At 48.9% G+C, this 14297-nt stretch overlaps 1 protein-coding gene across 1 annotated transcript in view; it reads right to left on the bottom strand.

The window, feature by feature from the left end:
• Positions 1-2133: 2133 nt before the first annotated feature.
• LOC119159798 (CUE domain-containing protein 1) overlaps positions 2134-14297 on the bottom strand; it is a 143569-nt gene continuing 131405 nt past the window's right edge. The window contains exons 12-13 of the mRNA XM_075891031.1: positions 2723-2787; positions 2134-2663 (exon numbers count right to left, since the gene is read on the bottom strand). The gene's annotated coding sequence lies outside the window, so the exon portion shown is untranslated. The remainder of the gene's footprint in view (positions 2664-2722; positions 2788-14297) is intronic.

The following is a 14297-nucleotide window of genomic DNA, read 5'->3' as shown; positions in this document are numbered from 1 at the left end:
AACTTTATTTGCTAGTTTTTTTATTCAAGGTAAATATGAAGTCTCAGTAGGAGCAGGTTTGCTCTGGCAATTATATTACTATGTAGCTATCGCATGAAGGGTGAACCATTCTGTGGACACAAGACTACGAAGAGGACTGGTTAGCTTGCTCTGTGTGTTGCGCTCCGATTTTATCGGTGAAAATACACTGGCAAATAGTCACGTCTCGTCTCATCTTACGTAACATATTTGTGGTAGACATGCTGGTCCTTCCCTGTACCCATCACGAAACTCCGCAATGGCCGCATCATTACGGGTCCTACCATGTCACAGGTTCAATGTACATTGTCTTCACCACCCGCTTCTTCTGTGACTCCTACCTACGTTGTCTTACCTCCTGCTCATAATCCTGGCGTATTTTCCGGACAGGATGGCCTTGACGTTGACAAGTGGCTTAACGTGTATGAACGGGTCAGCGCCAGCTTTAGGTGGGACCCGACACTCATGCTTGCCAACGTGCTTTTTTACCTTGATGGCCATCTGTGGGTGTGGTTCGAGACGCACGAAGCCGACTTTACCAGCTGGGACATTTTCAAGGAGAAGATCCATGACCTTTTTGGGAACACTGCTGCATGACAGATAATTGCGTGAAATCAGTTCGCTACTCGAGCACAGACGTCTACCGAATCCTACGTCGCGTATATTCACGACTTCATCGCCCTTTGCGCCAGGTTGAAGAACACATGCCCGAGCCTGAGAAGGTATCGAATGTACTTAAAGGCATCGCCGACGATGCCTTCAACCTGCTTGTATACACTAATGTCACCACCATCAATGAAATCATCAAAGAGTGCCGGCGGTTTGAACACGTCAAGAGCTGCGGTATCACGCAGAGATTCACACAACTGCCCAACACGGCCGAAACTTCAATGTGCCAACCACTCACCTATGACCACGTCACCTGAATAGTTCGTCGGGAGTTCGAAGCTGCCTGTCCAGCTCCCATTCAACAGCCTGTTTTTACTACCCAAGCCACTGACCCATCACACCCATCGATAGCCTTAATTCAAGCTGTGGTAAGGCAGGAGTTGGCCAATCTCGGTCTTCTATTAGCGTGTCTCGTGACTCACCCTGAAGTACGCCCATACCCCTCGGGTAACGCTCGCCAATCTCCTCCATCATTGCCCTTCTGAAACCCTACGCAATGGCGAACCCCTGACGACAAGCCTATTTGCTTTTTCTGTCATCAACCTGGACATATTTCTCATTATTGCCGTCACTGCTGGTCCAACCCACCACGTCAGAGCTACCCTACTTATATGCACCCTACCACTTCTGGACGTCCAGCCGCTACACCGTACAACTTTTACTCGCCGCCTACTCATCAGCCTCTCCGCACTGACGCCCCTTCTTCCGGTCACCGCTACTCCTGCTCCCCGTCGCCGCTACGCCGCCTATCCCGCTCTCCGCCACCTCGGCGCTTTTGCTCGCCAAGCTTCTCTAGACGATCGCAGCAACGGTGAACGGGACGAATTTTGTGGCGTCCATTGTGTTCCTGCCAGGTAGTCGGCGATGTCACGTGGCCGTTCCCCTGGCTGCGGACGTAGTGCATTGACGGCAAAGCCACGCAGTCCCATCTGTCGGTACTGGCAGCGGTGGTAGATGTGGCCAGCTTCCCTGCAGTGGTAGCAGAGTGGGCGGTGATTGGGGGCGGGCCATACGTCTGTCTTCCTCGGTGCCTTGCGCTGCCTGCAAGTGGGTGGTATGGCGTTGGTGGTGGTGGCGGCGGTGTCTGGAGGTGGAACTGCGGTGGGACGGTGCCTTGACGTGGGTGTGGTGAGGGAGCGTAGTTCATAGCCTCCGAATGAAACTGTGCTAAAGGTTCGGGAATTCTCAACGCTTGCTGGACTTAATTCTTCACGAACAGTCTCAGTGATCGAGTCCACTCGAGGCTGCTATTCCGGAAACATATTATGCAGCTCTTCACGTACAACCGTGCGGATGGTCTCGCGCAGATTATCGACTCTGTGGGCTTGTAAAAGAACTTGTTGTTGGGCTAGTTGGTACAACGTTTCTAAAAGTTAATTCGAGCGCGAACACACGACACGGATCACTCACACATGCACACACCCAGGCATCAAACAGACACAGCGCTCACTTCCAACTTATTTATTCATAGCTCGAAGGCTTGAATATATACATGACACATGTGTGCACTAGCACCATAGAAGGCCAATAGCAAGCATTATCACCGCACTACCGGCAGTACTCTGGCCCAACGCGGGGTCAGTCTTCTAGCCTGCATCCAGGAAATTAAGGACAGCAACCGATAGAGGTGCAATTGCTGTGCGACGAACTACCGAAGATCCTCTGATGCCGCCGCCGCGACGGAGCTTTTCGAACATGCCGCCAACCAGGCAAAGTCCTGATGGCACAACATGGAAGCAGCAGGACAAGCCGACGCAGCCGTGACCCGATGCCACGGCCTATCTGCAACGCGAGACGGCGAACCAGCAACCTCGACATTCTTATCGACGGCCACAGTGTGACCGCTCTCGTCAAAACTGGAGCCGACTATTCCGCCATCAGTGGGTTGTTCGCCGCGAAGTTGAAGAAAGTTAGGACAGCTTGGGCAGGCCCTGAATCCGCACAGCTGGAGGTCATCTAGTAATGCCGGCCGGAATCTGCACAGCGAGAGTCACCATTAACAACCGTATATATCCCGCAAACTTCGTAGTCTTACAGCGTTGCTCGAGAGATGTCATCCTTGGCATGGACTTCTTATGCCTCCATGGTGCAGTCATCAACCTGAGAACAAAGTCAATAACGTTATCCACAGAAGAAGCACTACCGCCTCGCCTGCCGTCAAAGAACCGCGTTTTGAATATACTGGAAGAACAAGTCACCATTCCGTCTCGCTCCAATGTCATTATTTCAGTCCGCGCTTCGAAATCGCCTGACTTGGAAGGCGTCGTTGAAGGCAGTTAGCATCTGTTGGTCACCCAAAATATTTGCGTCACAAGAGGAATTGCCAAGCTGTGGGGAGGCAAAGCAACGGTTATGCTAGGAGGTCCCCTTCTAGCCTTGTGCTATGGGACCTCCTTCTGTATATACTAACCCCAATGCGTTTATATATTTTGCAATAAAATTTTTTTATTGAAAAAAAAATTTCAGCAATGAGTACAAACACGTCAACAAAGGAACGACAGTCATTTACATCGAAGAAGTTGCGGAAACCACCAGTGCTTCAGCCCTCACCGATTCTGCAAAACCTTCTCAGAGGAACCAAGCCCCTCTCTCAGGTTTCAACATCAATCCTAGCCTCCCGAACCATAAACAAGAACAGCTCAAGATTCTGCTCCTGCAATACAAAGATTGCTTTTCCCCGTCGTCGAAAAGTCGGCAGACCTCAAACGCGAAACATCGCATCATAACCGAGGAAAAATGCTAGACCACTTCGTCAGAGTCCGTACAGGGTTTCGATGCGATAACGCGAGGCAGTGAAGAGACAAGTTGATGAAATGCTACGGGATGACATCATCCAGCCGTCCAAGAGTCCATGGGCGTTTCCCGTGGTGTTAGTAAAGAAAAACGATGGAACCCTACGTTTCTGCGTCAATTATCGCCACCTGAACAAAATCACAAAAGAGGACGTGTACACTCCCCCACGAATAGACAACGCAGCGGATCAGCTCCCTAACGTGAAGCACTTGTCGTCGATGGACCTCGAGAGTGGCTATTGCCAAATCGAAGTCGACGAAAGAGACCAAGAGAAGACGTCGTTTATGACACCAGACGGCCTTTTCGAGTTTAAGGTAATGCCCTTTGGTCTTTGCTCGGCGCATGCCACTTTTCAATGCGTTATGGATACAGTACTGGCAGGATTGAAGTGGCAGACTTGCCTTGTGTACTTGGATGACGTCGTCGTGTTTTCCTCGAGTTTCGACGAGCATCTTCGGCGCCTTGAAGCTGTACATGAAGCCATCAAGATGTCCGGACTTACACTGAAGCCAGAAAAGTGCAGATTTGCGTACGAGAAGCTCTTGTTTCTGGGGCACATTATTAGCAAGTCTGGAGTTTGTCCCGATCCGCAGAAAACAGCCGCCATTGTCGACTTCCCACCACTCACTGACAAGAAGGCAGTGCGCCGATTTCTAGGCCTGTGCGCCTATTACAGGCGGTTCGTCAAAAACTTCGCCCGTATCGCCGATCCACTCATTAACCTCACAAGGGCCGACGTGGACTTCAAGTGGGAAAGGCTGCAGAGTGAAGCTTTTCAGAAATTAAAACAACGCCTCAAGATACCTCCGTTACTTGCCCATTTCGACGAATTTGCCGAAACAGAAATACACACTGATGCAAGCAGCGTAGACTCGGCGCCGTTTTTGTGCAAAGGGCTGACAAACTGGAAAGAGTTATTAGTAGACCAGCCGATCCCTATCTAAAGCAGAAGCCAATTATTCCACAACAGAAAAGAAGTGCCTCGCCATCATCTGGGCTACGTCAAAATTTCGCCCCTGCCTCTACGGCAGGCTTTTTAAAGTTGTGAGCGACCACCATGCCTTGTGTTGGCTAGCTACCTTGAAGGACCCTTCAGGTCGCCTCCCATGATGGAGCCTGCAACTTCAAGAATATGACATTACTGTCATTTACAAGTCCGGCAGAAAAAACTATGATGCCGACTGCCTCTCTCGTGCGCCAGACGACCCGGATGACGACTACTTCTTGGGATCGATAACTACCGACGACTTTGCTGTACGTCAGCGGGCTGAGCTAGAACTTAGGACCCTAATAAAATACTCCGAGGGCAGGGCCACCGCTGTTCCGAAGGTATTCAAGCGCACACTTGCGTTGTTCTTCCTGCGAAACCGTCTTCTCGATCCACAAGAAGAACTTCTCACCGCTTCGAGCTAAATACCTTCTTGTGGTGCCTACAGCTCTGTGACCAGAACTCCTGCAGGCCCTGAAAGACAATCCGACAGTAGGGCACATCAGTGTATCCCGCATCGCGAGGATACAGAAAGGATAACACTGGCCACATTTTACCACCGACGTCACTCGTAATGTGAGGACATATGCCGGGACTGCCAGCAACACAAAAAACTGCCGACAAGGCCAGCGGGATTTTCGCAGCCCATTAAACCAGCTCGCCGACCATTCCAGCAGATCGGTATGGACCTACTGGGGTCTTTCCCGACGTCAGCTTTCAGAAACAAGTGGATCACGATAATTACCGACTATCTCACCCGCTACGCCGAGACAAAAGCCCTGCCCAAGGGCAGAGCATCCAAGGTAGCGAAGTTATTCGTTGAAAACATCGTCCTACGGCACGGCGCCCCGGAGGTTCTCATTACCGCCGGAGGAACGGCATTTACTGCTGACCTAACTCAAGGGATCTTGGCATACAGCCAGACAAGCCACCGCCAGACGACAGCGTACCACTCAAAGACCAACGGCATCACGGAGTGGCTAAACAAGACCATTGCTGACATGCTGGCAATGTACGTCGATGTCGAACACAAGACGTAGTTCGTACGGATTCTTTTGTATGTGACCTTCGCATACACCATGGTGGTGCAGGAAACGACGCAGATTCCTTCATACAAATTAGTCTACAGAAGGAGGCCAGCAACGAAGCTCAACGCCGTGTTACCGAATGTGACCGATGAAGAAAACCTCAATGTGAGTGAGTACGTTCAGCGTGCCGAAGAAGCCCGACAACTTGCCCGACTCCGTATCAAGAACCAACAGACGACCGACAGCCACCGTTGCAATCTTCGACGACGTTACGTGAAATACTAGCCCGGTGAACGTGTTTGGGTGTGGACGGCGATACGCCGACATGGATTTAGTCAAAAGCTTCTGCGACGTTACTTCGGATCGTACAGGGTGGTTCGACGTCTCGGCCCACTCGATTACGAAGTTGTCCCCGACGGCATCACGAACTCTCAATGACGCCGATCGCGACCTGAAGTCGGTCATGTCGCACGCCTCAAGCCGTTTCATGCGCGTTAACGAACTGAAAGTGTATTTTGTTGTTGTATTATTGCTTCTACTTTTTTGCGTTATTGTTGTAATGTCACGTTCCTTTCTCAAGCGCCCCAATGGATGGATGGATGGATTGATGTGGCTTTACTAATGCCACCTAGCGGTAATACTTAGTGAACCAATAGCTAGATTTATCTTTTTTTTCTTTTATACAGTGTAGTATAGGACTGGTACTTTGCAGTGAATGGTTTAATTTTCACTCATGCCTTGACTTTAGTCACCAATCAGATAACCTCCTTCTAGTTAATTCTACCCGCTTAAACTCTACGTTGCCCTCCCTGTCCCTAAACCCCAGTGCTTTGAAAAACTCTGCCCCATCATCCTCAACTATAGAGTGAAGCCCTTTACAGAACATTATTAAGTGTGCGGCAGTTTCCTCCTCGATCTTTCCGCATGCACTGCATATCGCGTCTACCCCTTCGTATTTGGCCCGATATGTCTTGCTTTGCAATACTCCTGTCCTGGCCTCAAACAGTAGAGAACTACCCCGAGTATTATCATAGATCTTTTCCTTGGAAATTTTTTGCTTAAAAGTTCGATGAATCTCTAGTGCGAACTTTTAATCATGCCAATTCTCCACATATCGGTCTCGGCTTCTTTCACCTTCTCCTTAACCGATAATTCTTTTTGTTTTGCCCCCTGCTGATTTTTAGGTATTTACCCATCAATTTTCTGGTTTGCTTCCTCCATTTTGTATCGACATTCTTCATGTACAAGTAGCTGAAAACCTTCCTAGCCCAACGCTCCTCCCCCATTTCTCTCAATCGCTTCTCAAATTTTATCTTGCTGCTAGCTTCGCTGCCCTCTAATGCTGTCCTTCCCATATCAATATCACCTTGTACTACATGATTTGCTGTATTCTCGTGAGCTCCTAAAGCAAGCCTACCCATTCCACGTTGCTCAATTTCTAATCTTGCTTGAACTTCTGATCTCATGCACAAGACCGCATTGCCGAACGTCAGACCAGGAACCATGACCCCTATTCATATTCCTCTCACAACATCATACCTATTGTAATTCCACAGTGCCCAGTTTTTCATCACTGCTGCATTCCTGTTACCTTTATTCGTTACGTATATTTCGTGTTCCCTTAGGTACTCGGCCCCATCGCTTATCTATACGCTCAGATATTTGTATTTATCTGTTACCCCTAGCACGACCTCCTGTATTCTAAGCTCACTACCTTCATTATTATTAAAAATTATGACTGCTGATTTTTCCTTACTACATTGGAAATCTAACCTATCTCCCTCATTACCACAGATGTCCATGAATCTCTGCAAATTTTCCTTGTTGTCGTCTATTAGCACTATATCATCTGCGTAAATCAATGCTGGTAGTGCCTGTTGAATGAGTTTTCCTTGTTTGATGAAAGATAGGTTGAAGTGAAGTCCACTTCCCTCTAATTTGGCCTCTAATCCTTGTAGGTACATCATGAATAACAAGGGTGACAGAGGACATCCCTGCCTAAGCCCCCGTTTTACCTCTGTGGGCTTGGATACCTGCTTTTCCCATTTTATAACTACCTTGTTACTTTTATAGACACCCTTTAAAAGATTAGTGACTCCATCTTCCACACCTAGTGTGCCGAGTATTCCCCACAAGTCATCTTGAACTACGCTATCCTACTCTCCCTTGATATCCGAAAATGCTAGCCACAGGGGCCTGTGTTTCTTTTCTGCTATTTGGATGCACTGCGTCAGTGAGAACAGATCATCTTCCAACCTCCTGTGTTTTCGAAACCCATTCTGCAGTTTCCCCAGCACCCCCTCATCCTCTATCTGGGACTGCCAGCGACACAAAACACCCGCGTTACACTACGTACAGCGCAAACCGTGCCTACGATGCTCGAGAAGTTTCGAGGCTCTAATAGATAGTTTTGTTAAGATTACGCCCACTTCGTGCACATTGCAGATTTTTCCAGAACCTACGTCACCCCTAGCGATAACTCTAGAATATTCGAGGGCAAGGGTATAAACGCCGACGCGCTTTGCCACTTGTCAGTTGATCGACGGCCGACGCTCTGTTTGCCGCTATCAGTGCCAGTGTTCTGCTGTAATCTGACCTTCATTTTGCGTGGCCACAAGTTCGGCCCGAATAAAGTTTCATTTTTGACCTGAAGTCTGCTCCCTACGTCAACGCCACAACGCCGTGACATGTCAAAGTTTTAGTCCCTTGCCACTGTATAATGTTTGAAACAACTGTGGTTGCTTACTGTGGCGCTATATATCTGTATAATTCATTTTCGTTCTTTTGTACAAGTACGCAAGAGTTTACGTCTCTTCCTTTCTATGTTGAGATGATGTGGTGTCAGGCATTTCATGTCCTAAATTCAAAAATACTAAACCCGGAGTCATGAACCTCCGATTAGTGTCGTTTTCGTGAAATGTGTCGCATAGCGCCACACAACAGCTATATTGTGTAACCATTGCTGTGCGCTGGCACGCACTCTCTAAATAAAAAGTCCCCTCCCAGTTCTCGGCATAGCGCGACACTTCTTACAGCGCTCCAGCACTAACGCGCCCATTGCCTCCGTAGGACGGTGCATCCGGTGGCAATACAACAGTGATGTCTGTATGATAGGAGTACGAAGGTACTGTTATAATTTATTAAGATTAAATAGTCAGCACTGCAGCCACAATTGACGTTTAACAAACATTACAGTTGTCGTGATCAGGAACTGAGAACACGATTGAGCCGACGGATAACGACAACTGTTTAATGGTTAAAGTATTGAATTAAACCATGCGTGCTAGCGCGGCTACATGTTAGCTCGACAGACACGGTCACACACACTCCACCAGCGATCTTCTGCGCCGAAGCGTCCTGCACGTCACGTGATGCGGTACGCATAGCGCCATCTTCTTGTGGCTGGGTAGGGGTACTCGCCGCGGATACGTAATAGCACTCGGCTTGGCATTGGGGAGTAATATTATCTTGTATTCTGTCTTGAGAAGGCCCAGGCCTGTAGTCAAGTTGGGGTAGTGGCAGAGAATGTTAGCAGGGTCACTTACCTTGCTCGTTGACGCTGTGACTTCGAGGAGGTTTGGAAGGATATCCAATGATTTGATTGCTGTACGTCCGAGAAGTGCATTGTGTAACTTGTCGATCACGTAAATTTCTTCTTGACACTCTTGGCCATTCCAGCACAAGGTTGCGCTAAACAGACCTATTGTTGCGATTTTGGTCCGGCCGGGTCCCACCAGCTGCTTCTTGGCCTGCTTCAGGTTGCCCATGACTTGTTCGTTGTAGAGACTTGTACGTATAGCGGTAACATCTGCACCGGTGTCTAATTTGAACTTCATTGGCGAGCCATTTACTGTAACGTCAGTCCTCCACGGTCCAGAGTCCCGTTGGTCAGTCAATTGACCCAAGTAAACCTCTTCCAAAACAGCTTGGTGGGTGCTCTTTTTCTTCCTCGCAAAGGCAGATAAGCACACGGCAGCAAAGTGTCCCTTTTTGCCGCAGGCACTGCATATTTTCCCGTTTGCCGAGCACATAGTGCGTTGTTGAGCCACACCACTTGCACGTTGGCAAAGTTTGGTCGTGCTGTGTTTTTTGAGAGCGCTGATTTGGCTTTCCTTTGCTCTTCGAACATCCACGCATGGCGTCAACAGCCGCAGGCGCCTGTTGCTGCGGCCGTAGATCTTTTTGCTGCAGCTTGATCGTTTCAGAGTCGCGTGCAGCGGTGACGGCGGCTTCAAGAGTCAGCTCGGCGTTAAGTTGCAGCTTCTCGCTTAGCTGCGTGTCTGCAAGGCCGACCACGAGCCTGTCGCGGATCAATTTTTCTTTGAGATCTCTGTACTCGCAGGTTTCGGCCAGTCGGTAGAGTTCAGTTACGAACTCGTCGACTGACTCATGCGCTTCTTGCTTCCGGCTGTTGAACTTCGCCCGCTCGTATATCACGTTCGTCCACGGCACGAAATGTTTCGCGAACGCTCGTGTTACCGGGTCTAGTTGAGTTTCTCAGCGTCAGAAAGTTTGAGCGACGCCAGGACATCTTCTGCTTCACGGCCTATCGCGTAAATGGGTGTGTTCACGTGGGTTTCGTCGTCTTGTTTCTTCAAACCTGAGATGACGCGGTACCTTTCCCATCGTGTAAACCACCGCTTCCACTCCTCGGGTCGGCAAAAGTCGAGCTTTTCCGGCAGTTCGACGACGAAAGGGTTGAGCGGGGTTGCAGGCTGAGCTGTGGGCACTGTAGGCGTTGCCATGAGTGCTGCAAAGTTCCGTGTTCGATGCCGGCGTTTGTTAGGCCTACTTGTTCGGTGCCCTCTTCACAGCATTGTCGTGTCTTCCACGTATCCCACCGCTGCCACCATGTCGTGGTCAGGAACTGAGAACACGAACGAGCCAACGGATAATGACAACTGTTTAATGGTTAAAGGATTGGATTAAACCATGCGTGCTAGCGCGGCTACATGTTAGCTCGACAGACACGGTCACACACACTCGCGCCAGCGATCTTCTGCGCCGAATCGTCCCGCACATCACGTAATGCGGTACGCATAGCGCCATCTCCCTGTCACTGCGTCCACGACAACAGTCTACTTGAAAACCAGTTGTGAGACCTTGCGTGGCTCTGTGGTAGAATACTTCATTGCCACACAGAATGTAAGGTGGAATATTTCTGCTGGGCCATAATATTCAATATGTGTGTTCACTGGCTCAACACTGCCGATGCCAGGTTTTTGGTGCGAAGCTCCTTAGGGCCGACTTAGTTGGCGTTCATCACGCTCAAAAAAAATATATATATATATATACTGAACACTTGCACAACGAAAATTGAAAAGAGATGTGTAAACCTCAAGCCATGTACGTACTTTCACAGAGGCACATGCATGGATTACCGTACTTACTCGATTCTACCGCGCCCTCGATTGTAACGCACACTCGGTTTTCACGCTGAAAAAAAAAAAAAAAAGTAAGACATCGATTGCAACGCGCACCCATTTTTCTCGTTGGCCCACACGATCACACTACTCCGGAAAATGACTCCTTTCGGGAGCGTCTTCTGTTTAAATATGAGGTACGGGGGAAGCTTGTGGCTATCTGACGTGCAAGGGAGCATTGTCGTCACTCTTGTTTTACCGTGGCCCAATGTCAGCATGCGAACTTGCTTTGCCCCCTTCTTCTCGACGGTTGTGGGGCCAGGCATGTCGAAGTAAAGAGGCGTCTGATCGGCATTCCCGATTTGCTCAAGCAGGTAGCCGTTGTTGTGCTGCAAGTTTAGGACGAACCTTTGAAAACTGTGAAGCTTTTCTTCGTACTCCTCCGGCAAGTTTTGGCCCATGCCCGTTCGCTTTCGGAGGGAAAAGCCTTTTCTCTTCATAAAGTTAGTTAGCCAGCACCTGCTCGCTTTGAACTGGCTTCGCATTAGCCCTTTTGCTAAAGCTAACTGCATAGCCCGCACTTAGAGCAGTTCTGTCGTCACGGGCCACTCTGCCGCTCGCTGCTCAAGCACATACTCGGCGAGCAGCTCTTCAATTTGCGGTAACCGGCCCTGCTGTAGTCTACTGAAGCCTTTGCGTGAATTTTTGCTGTCGACAATCTTCTGCTTTTGTTTCCGCCAGTCCTGCACGCACTTTTCGGGAACTCCGAACGACCGCGATGCGGCCCGATTTCGGTCTGTTTCAGCACATGCGATGACTTTTCTTTTAAAAGCGGCATCGTGGTGCACTCGTCGAGCTTTTGGAGTCGGCCCTTCTGTGTATTTGGAATTGCTGGCTCGCATCGCACGAAAGAGGGAAAAGAAAGAGTGCAAGAAGGACGCCAGTACCAGCCTCAGGATTGCTCGCGCGCTATTGGTTCGCCTCTGGAGGTGACGTACTGGTGACGCGGGCGCTGGTGACGCATGACACCGGCTAAACTTGCACATCTGCACCTCATTTTCCGCCATGCTCCCCACTCTGCTATAGACCCTCTCCGGCTAAGGGGCGCAGCCCCCGCCATAATCTGTGGTAACGAGGGACGGGGTCTGGGTTACACAATAAGGTAGTGAAGAAAAGACTTCAGTTGGGTGCTCGAGCTACCTATTCATACGTTGCAGAAGCCTAACAGAGGGCATTGTTAACTCCCCCAAGACTGCCCGCTTCGTGGTCATTTGAAGCATCGCTCAGCCGCCGATCTCCGGAAGACACGCCGGCAGTCACTGTCGTTGCGTAGTCACGGAAACACAGAGAAGTGTTTATGGCTGTTCCATCGTGCCGAAGCACCCTCGCCCCTTCGGTGTCTTGGATAGATCGCTACCGTGCGGCGAGGAGGCCAGCGAGCAAATTTCAATAAGATGGCAATAGCACGGTGATGGTTTCGATGAGCGAAGAGATTCCGACTGTCAACGTGAAGTGCCTCCGTGACGCCTTCAGCACAGACAGCAGCAATGCAACTAATACGATGTGGATCGTCCTATTAGTTGCTTTGCTGTAGCTGGCGAGCCACTCGTGCGCATCCGTCTGTGCAGAGGTTGACGAAGAGGCACTTCACACCTGATGGGCCGGCCGAACTGGCGTCTATTTCGCACGTGCGCGAGGCTTCCATGTCATTCGGAGCGGCGTCGTTCACCGAAACACGCTTCACGTTTGATGTGTTGGCGTCTAATTCAGACGTGAGCGTCTGGGCGTCTGCCATGATAGTCGAAATAGCGTTTCTGCAAAGGCAGTTGGAACTAGTATGGTGTGTGACAGAAGCGCGATGCATGTGATTGAACGTTAGATGGTAATTTCGAACTTTAATTCGCACATGAGCGTCGACCATGTCAGCAGTGGCGCGTATGATGTAGTGGTTGGTTGAATAAAACAAAACAAAAAAGTCACTCTTTTACAACTCTTGCGGGTAGCACGGTTCGGCTCAGCTCTTGCAGGGAGAGGGAAAGAGAGATGCAGAAAGGCAGAAAGGAAAGGTACAGAAAGAGTGTGGCGGCAGGTTGTGGGTGCTTCCCTACGATTGAACATCCAAAAAAACTCCGCGCATTTTATCGCGAGTGCATGCGTAAATCTAACTTTCCCAACCAGTGAAACAGTACTAATCGCATGTTATCGAGCCCCCGACTCTGACGACAATTTTACACAAGAACTATACTCTGTTGTCTTAGACCTAACTTCTCGCTTTCCTGGTTCGAACTTCTTGCTGTGTGGCGACTTCAATTTCTCAGACATTGATTGGGTTCACCTAGCTGCTCACTCACCCCTTTCAAGAAACTTTCTAGATTTGTGCCTTATGTTTAATTTTGCCCAAATGGTTACTATGCCTACTCGTGGTACCAACATACTCGATTTATTTTTGGTCTCAACTCCAGATCTTGTAAACTCAGTTCAATGCGTAAATGTTATCAGTGACCATAAAATTTTATTAATTGGCCTTTCCATTCCTATTCCTACCCGACAACCTCTCAATAAGTACATCCGCGATTATAACAAAGCCAATTTTTCCAAAATAATGAATAACTGGCAGATTTCTATGAAACGTTTTTTCATTGTGCTGCTTCGCGAACAGTCGAACAAAACTGGGTGTTATTTAAAAACAAATTGCTGTCCTTAATTGACAGACATGTACCTATAATCTGTATTCACGGGGATGCCGAAAGACCATGATACTCTAATTCCTAGAGGAGGCAGTCAAAAAGAAAAATGCCTCTTCAGAGAAGCCAAGTTATCGAAATTCCCTGTTAAATGGGAAAAGTATCGCACATGTTTGCGCGAGTACACTTCACTGTTAAAAAATGCAAAAAGGCAATTCTTTGGTCATAATCTCCTCGGCATCCTGTGCGACAACCCGCAAAAATTTTGGAAGTATTTGTCTCCTAAAAACAGCGCTGCTCAAAACTTGCCATTTACTAATCCCGATGGTTCGGCCGTTTCCGCCACTGACTCTGCCGAAATCATGAATTCCCATTTTTCATCTATATTCACGCATGAACCCTCCACCAATGTTCCGTCCTTGCCGCCCAGAGACTTCCCGCAGATGCCACGCATTTTTGTTACAAGCGAAAGAATAGCAAATCCAATCGACAACCTTAAATTCTCGAGTTCCCCTGGCCCAGACAATATAACCGCTAAAATTCTGAAAAGCACAAAAATAATATCCAGTCTTATCCTACAATTTATTTTTAACCAATCCCTTGACACTGGTTTTATTCCTAAAGACTAGAAGATAAGTAAAGTCACCCCCTTGCCCAAATCAGGAAGCCCTTCAGACCCCTCAAACTATCGTCCTATTTGGTTAACATACATTGCCTGCAAGCTGCTAGAACACGTAATATACTCCCACATTGC

Source organism: Rhipicephalus microplus, chromosome 3, assembly GCF_043290135.1.
Source record: "Rhipicephalus microplus isolate Deutch F79 chromosome 3, USDA_Rmic, whole genome shotgun sequence".
NCBI lineage: Eukaryota > Metazoa > Arthropoda > Arachnida > Ixodida > Ixodidae > Rhipicephalus > Rhipicephalus microplus.
This window is presented reverse-complemented; position numbering and strand designations above follow the sequence as displayed.